General features: G+C 42.3%; 1 protein-coding gene across 12 annotated transcripts in view; it reads left to right on the top strand.

Moving 5' to 3' along the window:
• The window catches only part of LOC109557664 (solute carrier family 23 member 1-like), a 263,748-nt gene that overhangs the window by 137,712 nt on the left and 109,829 nt on the right, over positions 1–16,207 (top strand). The gene's annotated exons all lie outside the window — the stretch shown is intronic.

Raw genomic sequence — 16,207 nt, 5'->3', positions numbered from 1 at the left:
TAGTTTCTTTAGGTAGATATATTCCTAAGTATTTTATTCTTTCCATTGCAATGGTGAATGGAATTGTTTCCTTAATTTCTCTTTCGGTTTTCTCATTATTAGTGTATAGGAATGCAAGGGATTTCTGTGTGTTGATTTTATATCCTGCAACTTTACTATAATCATTGATTAGTTCTAGTAATTTTCTGGTGGAGTCTTTAGGGTTTTCTATGTAGAGGATCATGTCATCTGCAAACAGTGCGAGTTTTACTTCTTCTTTTCCAATTTGGATTCCTTTTATTTCTTTTTCTGCTCTGATTGCTGGGGCCAAAACTTCCAAAACTATGTGGAATAGTAATGGTGAAAGTGGGCACCCTTGTCTTGTTCCTAACTTTAGAGGAAATGCTTTCAGTTTTTCACCATTGAGGATAATGTTTGCTGTGGGTTTGTCATATATAACTTTTATTATGTTGAGGTATGTTCCTTCTATTCCTGCTTTCTGGAGAGTTCTTATCATAAATGGATGTTGAATTTTGTCAAAGGCTTTCTCTGCATCTATTGAGATAATCATATGGTTTTTATTTTTCAATTTGTTAATGTGGTGTATTACATTGATTGATTTGCGGATATTGAAGAATCCTTGCATCCTTGGGATAAAGCCCACTTGGTCATGGTGTATGATCTTTTTAATGTATTGTTGGATTCTGATTGCTAGAATTTTGTTAAGGATTTTGCATCTATGTTCATCAGTGATATTGGCCTGTAGTTTTCTTTTTTTGTGGCGTCTTTGTCAGGTTTTGGTATTAGGGTGATGGTAGCCTCATAGAATGAGTTTGGAAGTTTACCTTCCTCTGCAATTTTCTGGAAGAGTTTGAGCAGGATAGGTGTTAGCTCTTCTCTAAATTTTTGGTAGAATTCAGCTGTGAAGCCGTCTGGACCTGGGCTTTTGTTTGCTGGAAGATTTTTGATTACAGTTTCAATTTCCGTGCTTGTGATGGGTCTGTTAAGATTTTCTATTTCTTCCTGGTCTAGTTTTGGAAAGTTGTACTTTTCTAAGAATTTGTCCATTTCTTCCACGTTGTCCATTTTATTGGCATGTAATTGTTGATAGTAGTCTCTTATGATCCTTTGTATTTCTGTGTTGTCTGTGGTGATCTTTCCATTTTCATTTCTAATTTTATGGATTTGATTTTTCTCCCTTTGTTTCTTGATGAGTCTGGCTAATGAGTTGTCAATTTTATTTATCCTTTCAAAGAACCAGCTTTTGGCTTTGTTGATTTTTGCTATGGTCTCTTTTGTTTCTTTTGCATTTATTTCTGCCCTAATTTTTAAGATTTCTGTCCTTCTACTAACCCTGGGGTTCTTCATTTCTTCCTTTTCTAGTTGCTTTAGCTGTAGGGTTAGGTTATTTATTTGACTTTTTTCTTGTTTCTTGAGGTATGCCTGTATTGCTATGAACTTTCCCCTTAGGACTGCTTTTACAGTGTCCCACAGGTTTTGAGTTGTTGTGTTTTCATTTCCATTCGTTTCTATGCAAATTTTGATTTCTTTTTTGATTTCTTCTGTGATTTGTTGGTTATTCAGCAGGGTGTTGTTCAGCCTCCATATGTTGGAATTTTTAATAGTTTTTCTCGTGTAATTGTGATCTAATCTTACTGCATTTTGGTCAGAAAAGATGCTTGGAATGATTTCTATTTTTTTGAATTTACCAAGGCTAGATTTATGGCCCAGGATGTGATCTATCCTCGAGAAGGTTCCACGTGCACTTGAGAAAAAGGTGAAATTCATTGTTTTGGGATGAAATGTCCTATAGATAACAATTAGGTCTAACTGGTCTATTGTATCGTTTAACGTTTGTGTTTCCTTGTTAATTTTCTGTTTAGTTGATCTATCCATAGGTGTGAGTGGGGTATTAAAGTCTCCCACTATTATTGTGTTATTGTTAATTTCTCCTTTCATACTTGTTAGCATTTGTCTTACATATTGTGGCGCTCCCGTGTTGGGTGCATATATATTTATAATTGTTATATCTTCTTCTTGGATTGATCCTTTGATCATTATGTAGTGACCATCTTTGTCTCTTTTCACAGCCTTTGTTTTAAAGTCTATTTTATCTGATATAAGTATTGCTACTCCTGCTTTCTTTTGGTCCCTATTTGCATGGAAAATCTTTTTCCAGCCCTTCACTTTCAGTCTGTATGTGTCCCCTGTTTTGAGGTGGGTCTCTTGTAGACAACATATGTAGGGGTCTTGTTTTTGTATCCATTCAGCCAGTCTTTGTCTTTTGGTCGGGGCATTCAACCCATTTACATTTAAGGTAATTACTGATAAGTATGATCCCGTTGCCATTTACTTTATTGTTTTGGGTTCGAGTTTATACACCCTTTTTGTGTTTCCTGTCTAGAGAATATCCTTTAGTATTTGTTGGAGAGCTGGTTTGGTGGTGCTGAATTCTCTCAGCTTTTGCTTCTCTGAGAAGCTTTTGATTTCTCCTTCATATTTGAATGAGATCCTTGCTGGGTACAATAATCTGGGCTGTAAGTTATTTTCTTTCATCACTTTAAGTATGTCTTGCCATTCCCTCCTGGCTTGAAGAGTTTCTATTGAAAGATCAGCTGTTATCCTTATGGGAATTCACTTGTGTGTTATTTGTTGTTTTTCCCTTGCTGCTTTTAATATTTGTTCTTTGTGTTTGATCTTTGTTAATTTGATTAATATGTGTCTTGGGGTGTTTTGCCTTGGGTTTATCCTGTTTGGGACTCTCTGGGTTTCTTGGACTTGGGTGATTATTCCCTTCCCCATTTTAGGGAAGTTTTCAACTATTATCTCCTCAAGTATTTTCTCATGGTCTTTCTTTTTGTCTTCTTCTTCTGGGACCCCTATGATTCGAATGTTGTAGCATTTAATATTGTCCTGGAGGTCTCTGAGATTGTCCTCATTTCTTTTAATTCGTTTTTCTTTTATCCTCTCTGATTCATTTATTTCTACCCTTTTATCTTCTAATTCACTAATCCTATCTTCTGCCTCTGTTATTCTACTATTTGTTGCCTCCAGAGTGTTTTTAATTTCATTTATTGCATTATTCATTTTATATTGACTCTCTTTTATTTCTTCTAGGTCCTTGTTAAACCTTTCTTGCATCTTCTCAATCTTTGTCTCCAAGCTATTTATCTGTGATTCCATTTTGATTTCAAGATTTTGGATCAATTTCACTATCATTATTCGGAATTCTTTATCAGGTAGATTCCCTATCTCTTCCTCTTTTGTTTGGTTTGGTGGGCTTTTATCCTGTTCCTTTATCTTCTGGGTATTCCTCTGTCTCTTCATCTTGTTTAAATTGCTGAGTTTGGGGTGTCCTTTCTGTATTCTGGCAGTTTGTGGAGTTCTCTTTATTGTGGCGTTTCCTCACTCTGTGTGGGTTTGTACAGTGGCTTGTCAAGGTTTCTTGGTTAGGGAAGCTTGTGTCGGTGTTCTGGTGGGTGGAGCTGTATTTCTTCTCTCTCCTTTCGAAGACTTGGGTTGCTTTTCTGGGTGCCTGATGTCCTCTGCCGGCTTTCAGAAGTTGTTTTGTGTAATTTACTCGGTGTTTAAATGTTCTTTTGATGAATTTGTGGGGGAGAAAGTGTTCTCCCCATCCTACTCCTCCGCCATCTTAGCTCCTCCTCCTAACTGTTGCTTCTTGACTTGCATACAGGTTTCTCAGGAGGTAGGTAAGGTGGTCTGGTATTCCCATCCCTTGAAGAATTTCCCACAGTTTGTTGTGATCCACACAGTCAAAGTTTCTAGTGTAGTCAATGAAGCAGAAGTAAGATGTTTTTCTGGAATTCCCTTGCTTTCTCTATGACCCATCTAATATTGGCAATATGATTTCTGGTTCCTATGCCTTTTCTAAATCCAGCTTGAACATCTGGAAGTTCATGGTTCATGCACTGCTGAAGCCTGACTTGAAGGATTTTGAGCATTACCTTGCTAGCATGTAAAATGAGTGCAGTTGTGGGGGATGGTTTGAACATTCTTTGGCATTGCCCTTCTTTGGGATTGAAATGAAAACTGACCTTTTCCAGTCCTTCTAGTACAAGGTAGTTTGCTCAGGCATTACTCTAGCCCTCACTTACTGTCTTAGTGTGCCTGCCCCAGGCTCACTAGGACTGGACCAAAGGCATTCCAAAATTCAGGGCTATGGACTTAGAGCAGAGTCTGTTAGTAGATATCCCTGGGAGTCTAGCTGACAAGCCTTAGTGAAGCCAGGGTCCATCCAGCATCCCACCCAGTCCAAGTTCAGCACCCTCATGGCTGCAGTAAGGGTCACATCCTCAGAACGTGACAGATGAAGGAAGAGGGAATACAGAGGAGACACATTCCTAACAAGATTCCTGTTCTTACCCAAGTGTGACCAATGAGAGGGAATAGAATTGACAAAACACTCCATTGGGGGGTGGGGCGGAGGGACAATGATGTAAGTCCTGATCTGACTCCAAAGGCCTGAGAACCAGGAGTGCTGATGTCTGGGGGCAGGAGAAGACAGAAGTCTCAGCTCAAGCAGCAAGCGAAAATGTTCTTCCTCTGCCTTTTGGTTCTGCTGAGTCCCTCAAAGGATTGGATGGCACTCATTCACGTTGGGTGGGCTTCCCTGGTGCCACTAATGGTAAAGAACCCGACTGCCAGTGCAGGAGACATAAGAGACATGGGTCCAGTCCCTGGGTCAAGAAGATCCCCTGGAGAAGAGCACGCCAGTATTCTTGCCTGGAATATAACCAGTACAAACAAGCTCCAAAATTCTTGCCTGGAGAATCCCGTGAACAGAGGAGCCTGGCAGACTGCTTTCCACTGAGTCACAAAAACTCTGACATGACTGAAGTGATTTAACAGAGAGAGATACTCATTTTGGGTAGGGCCATCTGCTTCATTCACTTCACCAATTCAAATACTAATCTCTTCTGGAAACACCACAGAAATAATGTTTTATCAGCTGTCTGGGCATCCTTCAGTCCAGTTGACATATAAAGTTCACCATCACATTGTGTATATGTTCCACTTTAGTAAACACTAGGAGAAGGCAATGGCACCCCACTCCAGTACTCTTGCCTGGAAAATCCCATGGACGGAGGATCCTGATGTGCAAAGTCCATGGGGTCGCTAAGAGTCGGACACGACTGAGCAACTTCACTTTCACTTTTCACTTTCGTGCGTTGGAGAAAGAAATGGTAACCCACTCCAGTGTTCTTGCCTGGAGAATCCCAGGGATGGGGGAGCCATGTGGGCTGCCATCTTGGGGTCGCACAGAGTCAGACACGACTGAAGCGACTTAGCAGCAGCAGCAGCAGCAGCAAATACATTTCTGAAATGGATGTTCCAGTTTACCCTCCTGCCAGCATCATATGTGAATCCCAGTTACTCCACAATCTCACCAACATTTTCTAGCTTTTTCATGTTAGCCACTCTACTGAGTGCATTATGGTAAACTTGTATCATTCTTTTATGATGCTATTGAATGATATAGAATTAACTGTAATTGTCCTCATCTTATAGGTCTATTTGAACACCTGGACTCATTTCTGCTCCTATGCTTGCCACATTAACAGGTGTGTTTGTGTGTGTGTGTATGTGTGTGTCTGCTCAGTCGTGTATGATTCTTTGTGACCCCGTGGACTGTAGCCTGCCAGGCTCCTCCGTGCATGAAATGTTCCAGGCAAGAATACTGGAGTATGTTGCCATTTCCTAAACCAGCAGATCTTCCCGACCTAGAGATCAAACCCGAGTCTCTTGCATCTCCTTCATTGGCAGGCAGAGTCTTTACTACTGCGCCACCTGAGAAGCCCTTTAACCAGTGACTAGACATTACTTTGCCAACAAAGGTACATCTAGTCAAGGCTATGGTTTTTCCTGTGGTCATGTATGAATGTGAGAGTTGGACTGTGAAGAAAGCTGAGTACCGAAGAATTGATGCTTTTGAACTCTGGTGTTGGAGAAGACTCTTGAGAGTCCCTTGGACTGCAAGGAGATCCAACCAGTCCATTCTGAAGGAGATCAGTTCTGGGTATTCTTTGGAAGGAATGATGCTAAAGCTGAAACTCCAGTACTTTGGCCACCTCATGCAAAGGGTTAACTCATTGGAAAAGACTCTGATGCTGGGAGGGATTGGGGGCAGGAGGAGAAGGGGACGACAGAGGATGAGATGGCTGGATGGCATCACTGACTCGATGGACATGAGTCTGAGTGAACTCCGGGAGTTGGTGATGGACAGGGAGGCCTGGCGTGCTGCGGTTCATTGAGTCGCACAGAGTCGGACACGACTGAGCGACTAAACTGAAAAGCGAGTTCAATATAATATTGATTTTGTTATTTATCATTATTTCTGTGACTTTCATTTCATCAAGTATCATGTAAATCACCTGTGAGCTCATAGTTAGTCTATGACCTGTCTATGACCTTTTAATCTCAAAGTTCACACAGACCACGTCCTAAATATGCCAGCATCACTGTAGGTACTGGCTACTTTCACAGTGTTCATTCCTTGTTGTCTATTCAGTACAGCCCAGTATACTTTGGGTCTAGCTTTATTAGATGTGTTTCAGTTTCATAGAATCAACTATGATGCCAGCACCCCTCATCCCAGATTGAAGATGTATCTAGAAGTATGACTAAGAAATCATTTTCTTATTCCCATTTAAACACAATGGGCAAAAGTAGCATTATTTGATGCAAGATTTGGTGACTCCAATTCTTTCTGCCACCATCTTTTTCTTTTTTCCCATGATGAGCCCTTCTCAACCCATTTTCTTGCTCCTAGAGGGGGTTTTGAGTTTTTCTCCCCTAACTTTTAATTAGTGGGCAGGAAAAATAACATTGCTAAACCTTCCTTTGTGTGTCCTTTCCCAAGGTACTTTCACATGATTTAATAAATATATTGTCACTGGATTCTTTCCACTGGGTAGGATGCATGTCTTCTTCTGAAAAACACCAGACTTTCCAATCCGGCCCATAAATACCATCCGAATACCAGCAAGTCAAATTAAATTGATTCTAGTATTCCATCTTAAGGAACACAACCAAAGCTCTAGTCCTGGGAAAATAAGATTTCTTTACCCTCTGCTCCAACTGCTCCACTGGTGACTCACTTTTATGCCCCATTTTCAGCTTGATCTTGAGCTTACACTGTGTTACCCTGCAAAGCCTGCCCTTCTGTCTTTGTCACCCACATTTTATTGCTTCAAGCACATATTCTAATTTTGCTGTAATTTTACTGCTTTGGGGTGAAGTGTCATGAAATATGGAGAAGGCAATGGCACCCCACTCCAGTACTCTTGCCTGGAAAATCCCATGGACGGAGGAGCCTGGTAGGCTGCAGTCCATGGGGTCAGGAAGAGTCGGACACGACTGAGCGACTTCACTTTCCCTTTTCCCTTTCATGCATTGGAGAAGGAAATGGCAACCCACTCCAGTATTCTTGCCTGGAGAATTCCAGGGACAGGGGAGCCTGGTGGGCTGCCGTTTATGGGGTCGCACAGAGTCAGACACGACTGAAGCCACTTAGCAGCAGCAGAAGCAGTCATGAAATATGAAAAGATCAGTGGATATTGTATTTCTTGCTCCATTCCTGTCATGTTCATGCTGTGAAAAGTGATCCTTGGGCTGTTTATAAGTTGACCTTCATGGTGATTTCAGTCTGGGTTGCTAGTCTCTATATCGTAGCCTGTGCCAGGGCTTCAGTGATAGGATAAGCAAAGTTCAAATCAGAAACACTGTACATACTAGGTTTTTCTTGTTGTTCAGTCAGTAAGTCATGTCTGACTCTGGGACCCCATGGGCTGCAGCAGGCCAGGCTTCCCTGTCCTTCACTGTCTCCCGGAGTTTGCTGAAACTCATGTCCATTGAGTTGGTGATGCCATCCAACCATCTCATCCTCTGTCACCCACTTTTCCTCCTGTCCTCAATTTTTCCCCAGCATCAGGACCTTTTCCAATGAGTCAGCTCTTCATATCAGGTGGCCGAAGTATTGGAGTTTCAGCTTCCAATGAATATTCAGGGTTGATTTCTTTTAGGATTGACTGGTTTGATCTCCTTGCTGTCCAAGGGACTCTCAAGAGTCTTCTCCAGCACCACAGTTCTCCAGAACCACCAGGTTTTTAAAGAGTGTTAAAAACCTTCCCTACTCTGTGGACTGTCCAGTTCGGGCAGCCTACCAGCTCTGTGATGGGCCATTTATCCTTATGTTCTCCCACCAGAGGCACCTGTGCCCATCACTGTCATCAATCAATCAATCATTGTCATCAATCTGGATCATCCTGGGAGACACAAACAATGTCAGATAGAGATGGAGATTGTGCAGTTTCTGAGCCCACGTGTGGGTGGCTTGTGACCCGAGGTGTCATCTCCTGGACCATAGTGACTACATTCAAAGTCATACTTCCCTCCTCTTTTTTAAGACACAGGGATATTGATATGAACCACCAGCATTTGAGATTTGACTATTAAGTCCTGTCCCATAAAAGGTGAAATTTCAGTACAGCCTCTATGACTGACTTGCCAGACCAAAGTGCTAGTCCATTGGCTTCAGCTTGAGAATCTAAAATTCTAAAGGGATGATTCTAGGTAATTTCATGTCCTCTGCCACATCACACACATTGTTCATTGGCTGGACTTAGACTTGCCTTCCTTCTCCATCAAAGCCCTTCCACTGAAATGTTACACTCTTTCAGTCTCAGTCTTTCTCAAGTGGATGAGCAGCACCTTCAGCAAGACTGCAACTTGCTTTTTGAATTCAAAGACCCACATAGTGAGATCCAAATCTTGGTTGCTCGAGTTAGATTATCTTGTGAAGTAGTGCCCACCCAGGGAAGGCAGGACTGTCACTTATTCATGGATCCTATGAACTGCTCCTTGTTTAACTGTGTTTTCTTCTCCTGAATGTAACTATTTCCTTTAATCAGCAAGTTCTGTTGATGAGACTTAATATGCGTGCACGCCCCTTCCTTATTTGAATGTCTTTCTGACATCATTCAAGATATCATTGAGATTTCTGATCTTGGAGTTATTTGGTTCCAGTCACTAGTGCTCTAATTCCAAACAGTGCTGAGTAGCAGACTAGTTAGGAATGGCCTTTCAGAAGGAGAGTGGCTGAGTAGCTCCTTTGGGCCACCTCTGCACCAAATGCCCCACTCAGAGCTGAAGCATCTGGCATCTGCCAGGGTCAGCCCTCTTTCGGCGTGGACTCAACCACCAACACTTCTGTTATCTCAGGAGTGCTGTGCTGGTTGGGATGCTGGTCTGAGACCAGTCTGAGCTATAACTTGTGAATTTCAGCCAGAACTTTCTGCTGTTCTTCCCTTTCAAAAACAGCCTTTCTGCACATGCCTGTGCTCTGATGTGCAGTCCAAGAGTACACCAGATGTGATGTACTTCAGTGATCTATCAAGTCCTTGTGCTTCCTTTCTTTTCTCAAGGTGGACTCAGAGTTAACAGGGGGTTTTAGTATTTAATAAACTTTTCCATGTACCTCTAGACCAAGACATACCTAAGGATTTCACTTGTCAAGCTGGTGGGCCCTGGATTTTTGCCAGGTCAATTGGCTAACCTTCAAATGCCTTTTGTTGAACTACTTTTTTCAAAGCAGGGTGTATTTCTTGTTCAGTGCAGCCTATTTGTATTATATCATCAATAGCATGAATCACAAAACACATGTGGTTTGAGGTTTGGTTTTGTTTCTACTCTCCCCCAGGGAGGCAATACTTGGCTTTGGTAAATGCAAATTAAAACTAAGCAAACTACAGATGGTGACTGCAGCCATGAAATTAAAAGACGCTTAGTCCTTGGAAGGAAAGTTATGACCAACCTAGATAGCACATTGAAAAGCAGAGACATTACTTTGCCACCAAAGGTACGTCTAGTCAAGGCTATGGTTTTTCCTGTGGTCATGTATGGATGTGAGAGTTGGACTGTGAAGAAGGCTGAGCCCCAAAGAATTGATGCTTTTGAACTGTGGAGTTGGAGAAGACTCTTGAGAGTCCCTTGGACTGCAAGGAGATCCAACAGGTCCATTCTGTAGAAGATTAGCCCTGGGAGTTCTATGGAGGGAATGATGCTGAAGCTGAAACTCCAGTACTTTGGCCACCTCATGCGAAGAGTTGACTCATTGAAAAAGACTCTGATGCTGGGAGTGATTGGGGGCAGGAGGAGAAGGGGATGACAGAGGATGAGATGGCTGGATGGCATCACTGACTTGATGGACGTGAGTCTGAGTGAACTTCGGGAGGTGGTGATGGACAGGGAGGCCTGGCATGCTGTGATTCATAGGGTCGCAAAGAGTCCAGACACGACTGAGCGACTGAACTGAACTGAAAGAATAAGAAGTGGAAATTTTAATTAACTATCAAGTTAAGAAAAAAAGGGGGGGATTTTATTCGAGCCAAACTGAGGATTATAACCCAGGGAGCAGATTGTCAGGAAGCTCTGGGAACTGTTTCACCTGTTAGAAGTCAAAAGCATAGTCATATACATTTTTGAGAAAAAGGATTGTCACGCGAGTGTATGTTCCTCGGTTCTTTGTCTCGTCACAACAAAGATTCGGAGCAATGGACATTAAAGCCCTCGGCACATCACAGCTCTCGGGTCTTGGTCAAACCGTGTTACAGTTCTTAGGCAAATCAGTGTTACAGCTCCATTTTATTTATAAGATAGCAGGAGAATCCAAGACTTGAAGAGAAGAGAGTGGAGGAGTGCGTGGGGAGGGAGAAAGAGAGAGAGAGAGAGAGAGAGCGGGTGCACGTGGGAGAGAGAGTCCGTGAGAAAGCGCTTTGGCTCCTCCTTTTATGTTTTTTTCCTCCACCTGGGCCTGCCCTATGCAAATTGGGCTTAGCCAGGAGTGCTGTTTGTTCTGTTTGTTCTGCCTGAAGTCTTCACTCTGGTCTCGGACCTTCCTTGTCTTTTAGCCACCGCCATTTTGGACTCCTTTTCCCTATTCTACCTACCTAACAGGATCATATGTTAAAATGACATACTGATATTTCATGTAAAGTTCACCAGGGATACATTGTCCAGGTAAGCACATAGAAGGGAACAGCAGGTCACCATGACTCCCAACAGAGCTGAGAAAGAACACTGTTCTTTCAAGAAGTTACATTGCTACAACCTAGAGGGGTAGGATGAGCAGGAAGATGGGAGAGAGGTTCAAGAGGGAGGGAACATATGTATACCTATGGCTGATTCATGTTGATGTTTGGCAGAAGCCAACACAATTCTGTAAAGCACTAATCCTTCAATTAAAAGATAAATAAAAAATTAAAGAAGTTACATTGTTAACATCAGAAGAAGAAAAAAAAAAAAAAACACTGCTTTACAGTTTATCTGGCCCATCCATCTTTGAAGAGCTCCGGTTAATGTGTAATGTGGGTGGACACTGCATTTTAGGGAGGGAGGAGGCCCAAATAAACAGAAGGAATTTAATATTTAGTTTTTTTTCTTGTCTTTCTTTTTTGTTGTTGTTCAGTCGCTCAGTTGTGTCTGACTCTGTGACCCCATGGACTGCAGCATGCAGGCTTCCCTGTCCTTCACCATCACCCAGAGTTTGCTCAAACTCATGTCCATTGAGCTGGTGATGCCATCCATCCATCTCATCCTCTGTCTTCCCCTTCTCCTCCTGCCTCCAATCTTTCCCAGCATCAGGGTCTTTTCCAGTGTGTCAGATCTTCGCATCAGGTGACCAAAGGATTGGAGCTTCAGCTTCAGCTTCAGCATCAGCCTTTCCAATGAATATTCAGGATTTCTTTCTTTTATATATCCTAGTTTGATCTCTTTGCAGTCCAAGAGGCTCTCAAGAATCTTTTCCAGCACCACAGTTCAAAAGTATCAATTCTTTGGTGCTGAGCCTTCTTTATGGTCCAGCTCTCACATCCATACATGACGACTGGAAAAATCACAGTTTGACTATACGGACCTTTGTTGGCAAAGTAATGTCTCTGCTTTTTTAATATACTGTCTGTTTGTTTGCTTTTTTATAAAGTTTGTTATAGCTTTTCTTCCAAGGAGCAATCATCTTTTATATTTAATTTTTTTTCTTGTCTGCCTTAAAATATGAATTTTATTTCATCAGTTTCTTTACCCTGATCTGCTAGATGCCAGGGGCACGACTTCCCTTTCACTTAGACTTACTGAGAACTGCCGGGGTCCAGCCGCAGTGGAGTCAGGGGTTTCGAAGGGGAGAGGGCATCGGCGATTAGGAAACAACAGCTTATTTAAATGTTAATTAAAGATATAAAGAGTGGTTAAATAAGGATAGCTCAGTGAGGAAATTCAGTGGAGAAAAGAGGCTGAATAATTCAGCCAGAAGGTGAGAGAAAGAACGACATGGGGAGACCAAGCTTCGGTGAACAAGGCCTGCACTTTGTTTTCCAAAATAGTTTTTATACCTTAAGTTATGCATAGAGGATAATGCGGGAAGGGGTAGAGTCATGCAGTAAGCCAGGCTTTCTTCCTGCAAACTTATCATATGCACAATTTAGGTGATTTGCATCATCTTCTGGCCTGGAGGCCTGTTAACATTTTAAGACCCTTTCTTCAGAAAACTTATTTTTCTCTAAAGGTGATTAGTCAGGCGCCACCCTCCAAAAGCATTAGATAAAGTTGCATTCCTATAGGGCAAAGGTGTGGTGGAGTATAACAAGAAAAATAATTAACTCAAGGGTCCAAGGTTACAAACATTAAAGCTACTACTTACACCAATTATATTAATCAATACACTGGTAGGGACACAGCAGGTAAGGGATATGGAAACTTAGCAGCAAACATTGGCCCAACAAGTGAAAAACCCTTCACCAGTACAATTTCTAATCAATCTTTTAACTGCTCAAAGGAATCTGTATTTAGACAGTTTAGAACATCTCACGCCTCTCAGGGTTGTGAACTAAAACACTCTTGTCACGCCCAGGACAGCCCCCCATAAAGTCAGAGGTGTAGGTGAGAGCACAAAGCAGTAAAGTAGGCAGACTCTGGTTTTGGGGGTAGATGCTCGAGAATTTCCAGGGGGACTCCTGAGGCTCGATCCCGCCTTTGCGTATGCCGAGCCTCCTTCCTCATGACCTTTGCCACGGGCGGAGCTCCTGCTTCTGGCAGAGAACTATAATTCCTTTTTTTAAAACTTACTTTTGGCTGGGCTGGGCCTTCGTCGCTGCACATGGGCAAGCGGGGGCTACTCTCTAGTTGTGGTGCATGGGCTTCTCCTTTCAGTGGCTTCTCTTGTTTCGGAGCATGGGCTCCAGGGTACCTGGGCTTCAGTGGGTGAGGCACGTGGATCAGTAGGTGCAGCTCCCGGGCTCTAGAGCACAGGTTCAATAGTTGTGGCCCATGGGCTTAGTTGCTCTGCGGCATGTGGGATCTTCCTGGATCAGGGATGGAACCCGTGTGTCCTGCACTGGCAAGTGGATTCTTTGTCACTGAGGGACCAGGGAAGACCCAAGCACTATAATTTCTTATACAAGAATCTCTTGCCTTCGTTCTATCTGAGAAGAAAGGTCCAACAAGTTAATTTGTCTCCTCTCCTGCCCAAGCTCTTCTGTTGCTCCAATCCTTCCTGTGTTCTAATGACGTGGCTGCTCTAACACTGTAATAGTCAGAAGCAGTTACCTTGTTCTGAGGACACAGTGCTAGTAGTGAGAGGATGTTTAGGGATGTGGGTCATGCTGAGCTTGCACCGAGTACAGGATCCCAAGCGACAGACATAACCGTGTTTCTTTAGTGCGTTCACTATTCTTGTGTTTCTGAGTCCTCTAAAGCAAGAGTCAGCAAGCTGTGGCTCTTGGACCAAATCTAGCCTGTAATCTGTTTTGTGCTGTGCTCAGTCGTGTCTGACCCTTTGTGACCCCGTGGACTGTAGCCAACCAGGCTCCTCTGTCCATGGGGATTCTCCCGGCAAGAACACTGGAGTGGGTTGCTATGCCCTCCTCCAGGGGATCTTCCCAACCCAGGGATCAAACCCAGTTCTCCTGCATTGCAGGTGGATTCTTTACTGTCTGAGCCACCAGGGAAGCCCAAGAATACTGGAGTGGGTAGCCTACCCCTTGTCCAGGGGCTCTTCCTGACCCAGGAATCAAACTGGGGTTTCCTGCATTGCAAGTGGTTTATTTACCAGCTGAGTTACCAGGGAAGTTACCCAATCTGTTTTTTACTCCTTACCAATTAAGAATAGTTTTTACATTTTATTTATTTATTATTGGCCACACCATGTTGCTGGGTGTGTGGGATTGAACCTTTGTCCCCTGACATGGAAGGGTGGGGTTGTAACCACTGGACCACCAGGGAAGTCCTGGTTTTTACATTTTTTAAGTTGTTTAAAATTAAAAAAAGAATATGTGACAGAAACTACATGTGGTCCAGAAAACCTGAAATGTTTACTATCTGACCAGTTACAGAAAAAGTTTGCCAACCCCTGCTCTAATGCACAGGGCCTAGGGTAGAGGTTCTTCTTGTCCAGGTCCAGAACAGTAGCCTCCACTATTTCTTTCCCACATCGCTTCCAAGTGTCTGAGAGTGAGCACAAACCCAGAGTCTTAGCTGTGGTATTTTAGCTCCATCTGCTGGTCCAGGGCTTTTCACCAGTGCTGTAACATGGGAAAGTTTTTGCAAGTTTCAACTTCCTTTCACTGATCAATGGATTGGTTTAATTCACTGAACTAGCCTATTGGATGGAGAAGGCAATGGCACCGCACTCCAGTACTCTTGCCTGGAAAATCCCATGGACAGAGGAGCCTGGTAGGCTGTAGTCCATGGGGTCGCCAAGAGTCGGACACGACTGAGCAACTTCACTTTCACTTTTCACTTTCATGCATTGGAGAAGGAAATAGCAACCCACTCCAGTGTTCTTGCCTGGAGAATCTTAGGGACGGGGGAGCCTGGTGGGCTGCCGTCTATGGAGTCGCACAGAGTCAGACACCACTGAAGCGACTTAGCAGCAGCAGCAGCAGCCTATTGGAATTCAAGGTAGATATTTCCATGTTTCACTGGGTTGGTTCTATTTGTTGACACACATCTCAAGTCTTGAAACCACCAATGGTTAGCAGTCCAACTCTACATCACAATAGTAGCCACAAATGAAAGTGAGGCAAATACAGGACCAATAGTCATGTCATTTCTTTCTGGGAGATAAGAAGTAATAGAGAGGACAGGTAAATGGTCATTATGTTGTAAGAAAATGATGGTAGGGAAGAGATGGCGAGCTCAGGTTTCAACACATTAGACCAATTTAAACTTCACCTTCTGGTATTATGGTAGTTTAAAAAAATTTATATACTTGTGTATGCTTATTTATAAGTGAAATGAATGACAGCAATGATACAATGGCCAGGTGGGAGAAATTAGGATTGTTTTGTTACTATAAGTTATTCATGCGACTCAGGAAGTGCTATAGTGTTATTTGAAAGTGGACTTGAGTTCACTGTAAATGTTTATTGCAAACTCTAGGGCAACCACTAAAGGGAAAACAATGGATAATAGTTATGCTAAGAAAGGAGAGAAAATGGAGTCATATACAAATATCAGTTAAAACCACCAAAGGCAGAAAAAGAGTAGAAGACAAAAAAAGAAATGAAGACCTGGGACAACAAATAGAAAATAGTAATGGATATGGTGGATATTAATCCAACTAGATCAATAATTACTTTGAACATCATTGCTCTAAAGGCACTGATTAAAAGACCAGAGATTGTCAGAGTGGATAAAAAAAGAAGACCCCACCGTATGTTGTCCAGATGAAACCTACTTTGATTTTAAAAAATTTTATTGGAGTGGAGTTGATTTACAATGTTGTGTTAGTTTCAGATGCACAGCAAAGTGAATCAGTTATACATACATCCACTCCTTATGTACAGACCATTACAGAGTACTGAGTCGTGTTCCCCATGCTATACAGCAGGCCTTTATTAGTTATCTGTTTTATATATAGTAGTGTGTATATGTCATCCTCAGTCTTCTAATTTCCCCCGCCCCTATCAGGGGATCATCCCCTGATAACCATAAGTTTGTCTGCTACATCTGTGACTCTATTTCTGTTTTGTAAATAAGTTCATTTGTACCCTTTTAAAAAAGATCTATATATAAGTGATATCATATTATATTTGTCTTTCTCTAGAAACCTACTTTAAATATAAAAATACATGTATATTAAAAGTAAATAGATGGAGAGGAATATATTAACACTAATCAAAAGAAAGCAGGAATCATACTTCTTTCTTTCTTTTCT

This window comes from Bos indicus, chromosome 4 (genome assembly GCF_029378745.1).
Source record: "Bos indicus isolate NIAB-ARS_2022 breed Sahiwal x Tharparkar chromosome 4, NIAB-ARS_B.indTharparkar_mat_pri_1.0, whole genome shotgun sequence".
NCBI lineage: Eukaryota > Metazoa > Chordata > Mammalia > Artiodactyla > Bovidae > Bos > Bos indicus.
This window is presented reverse-complemented; position numbering and strand designations above follow the sequence as displayed.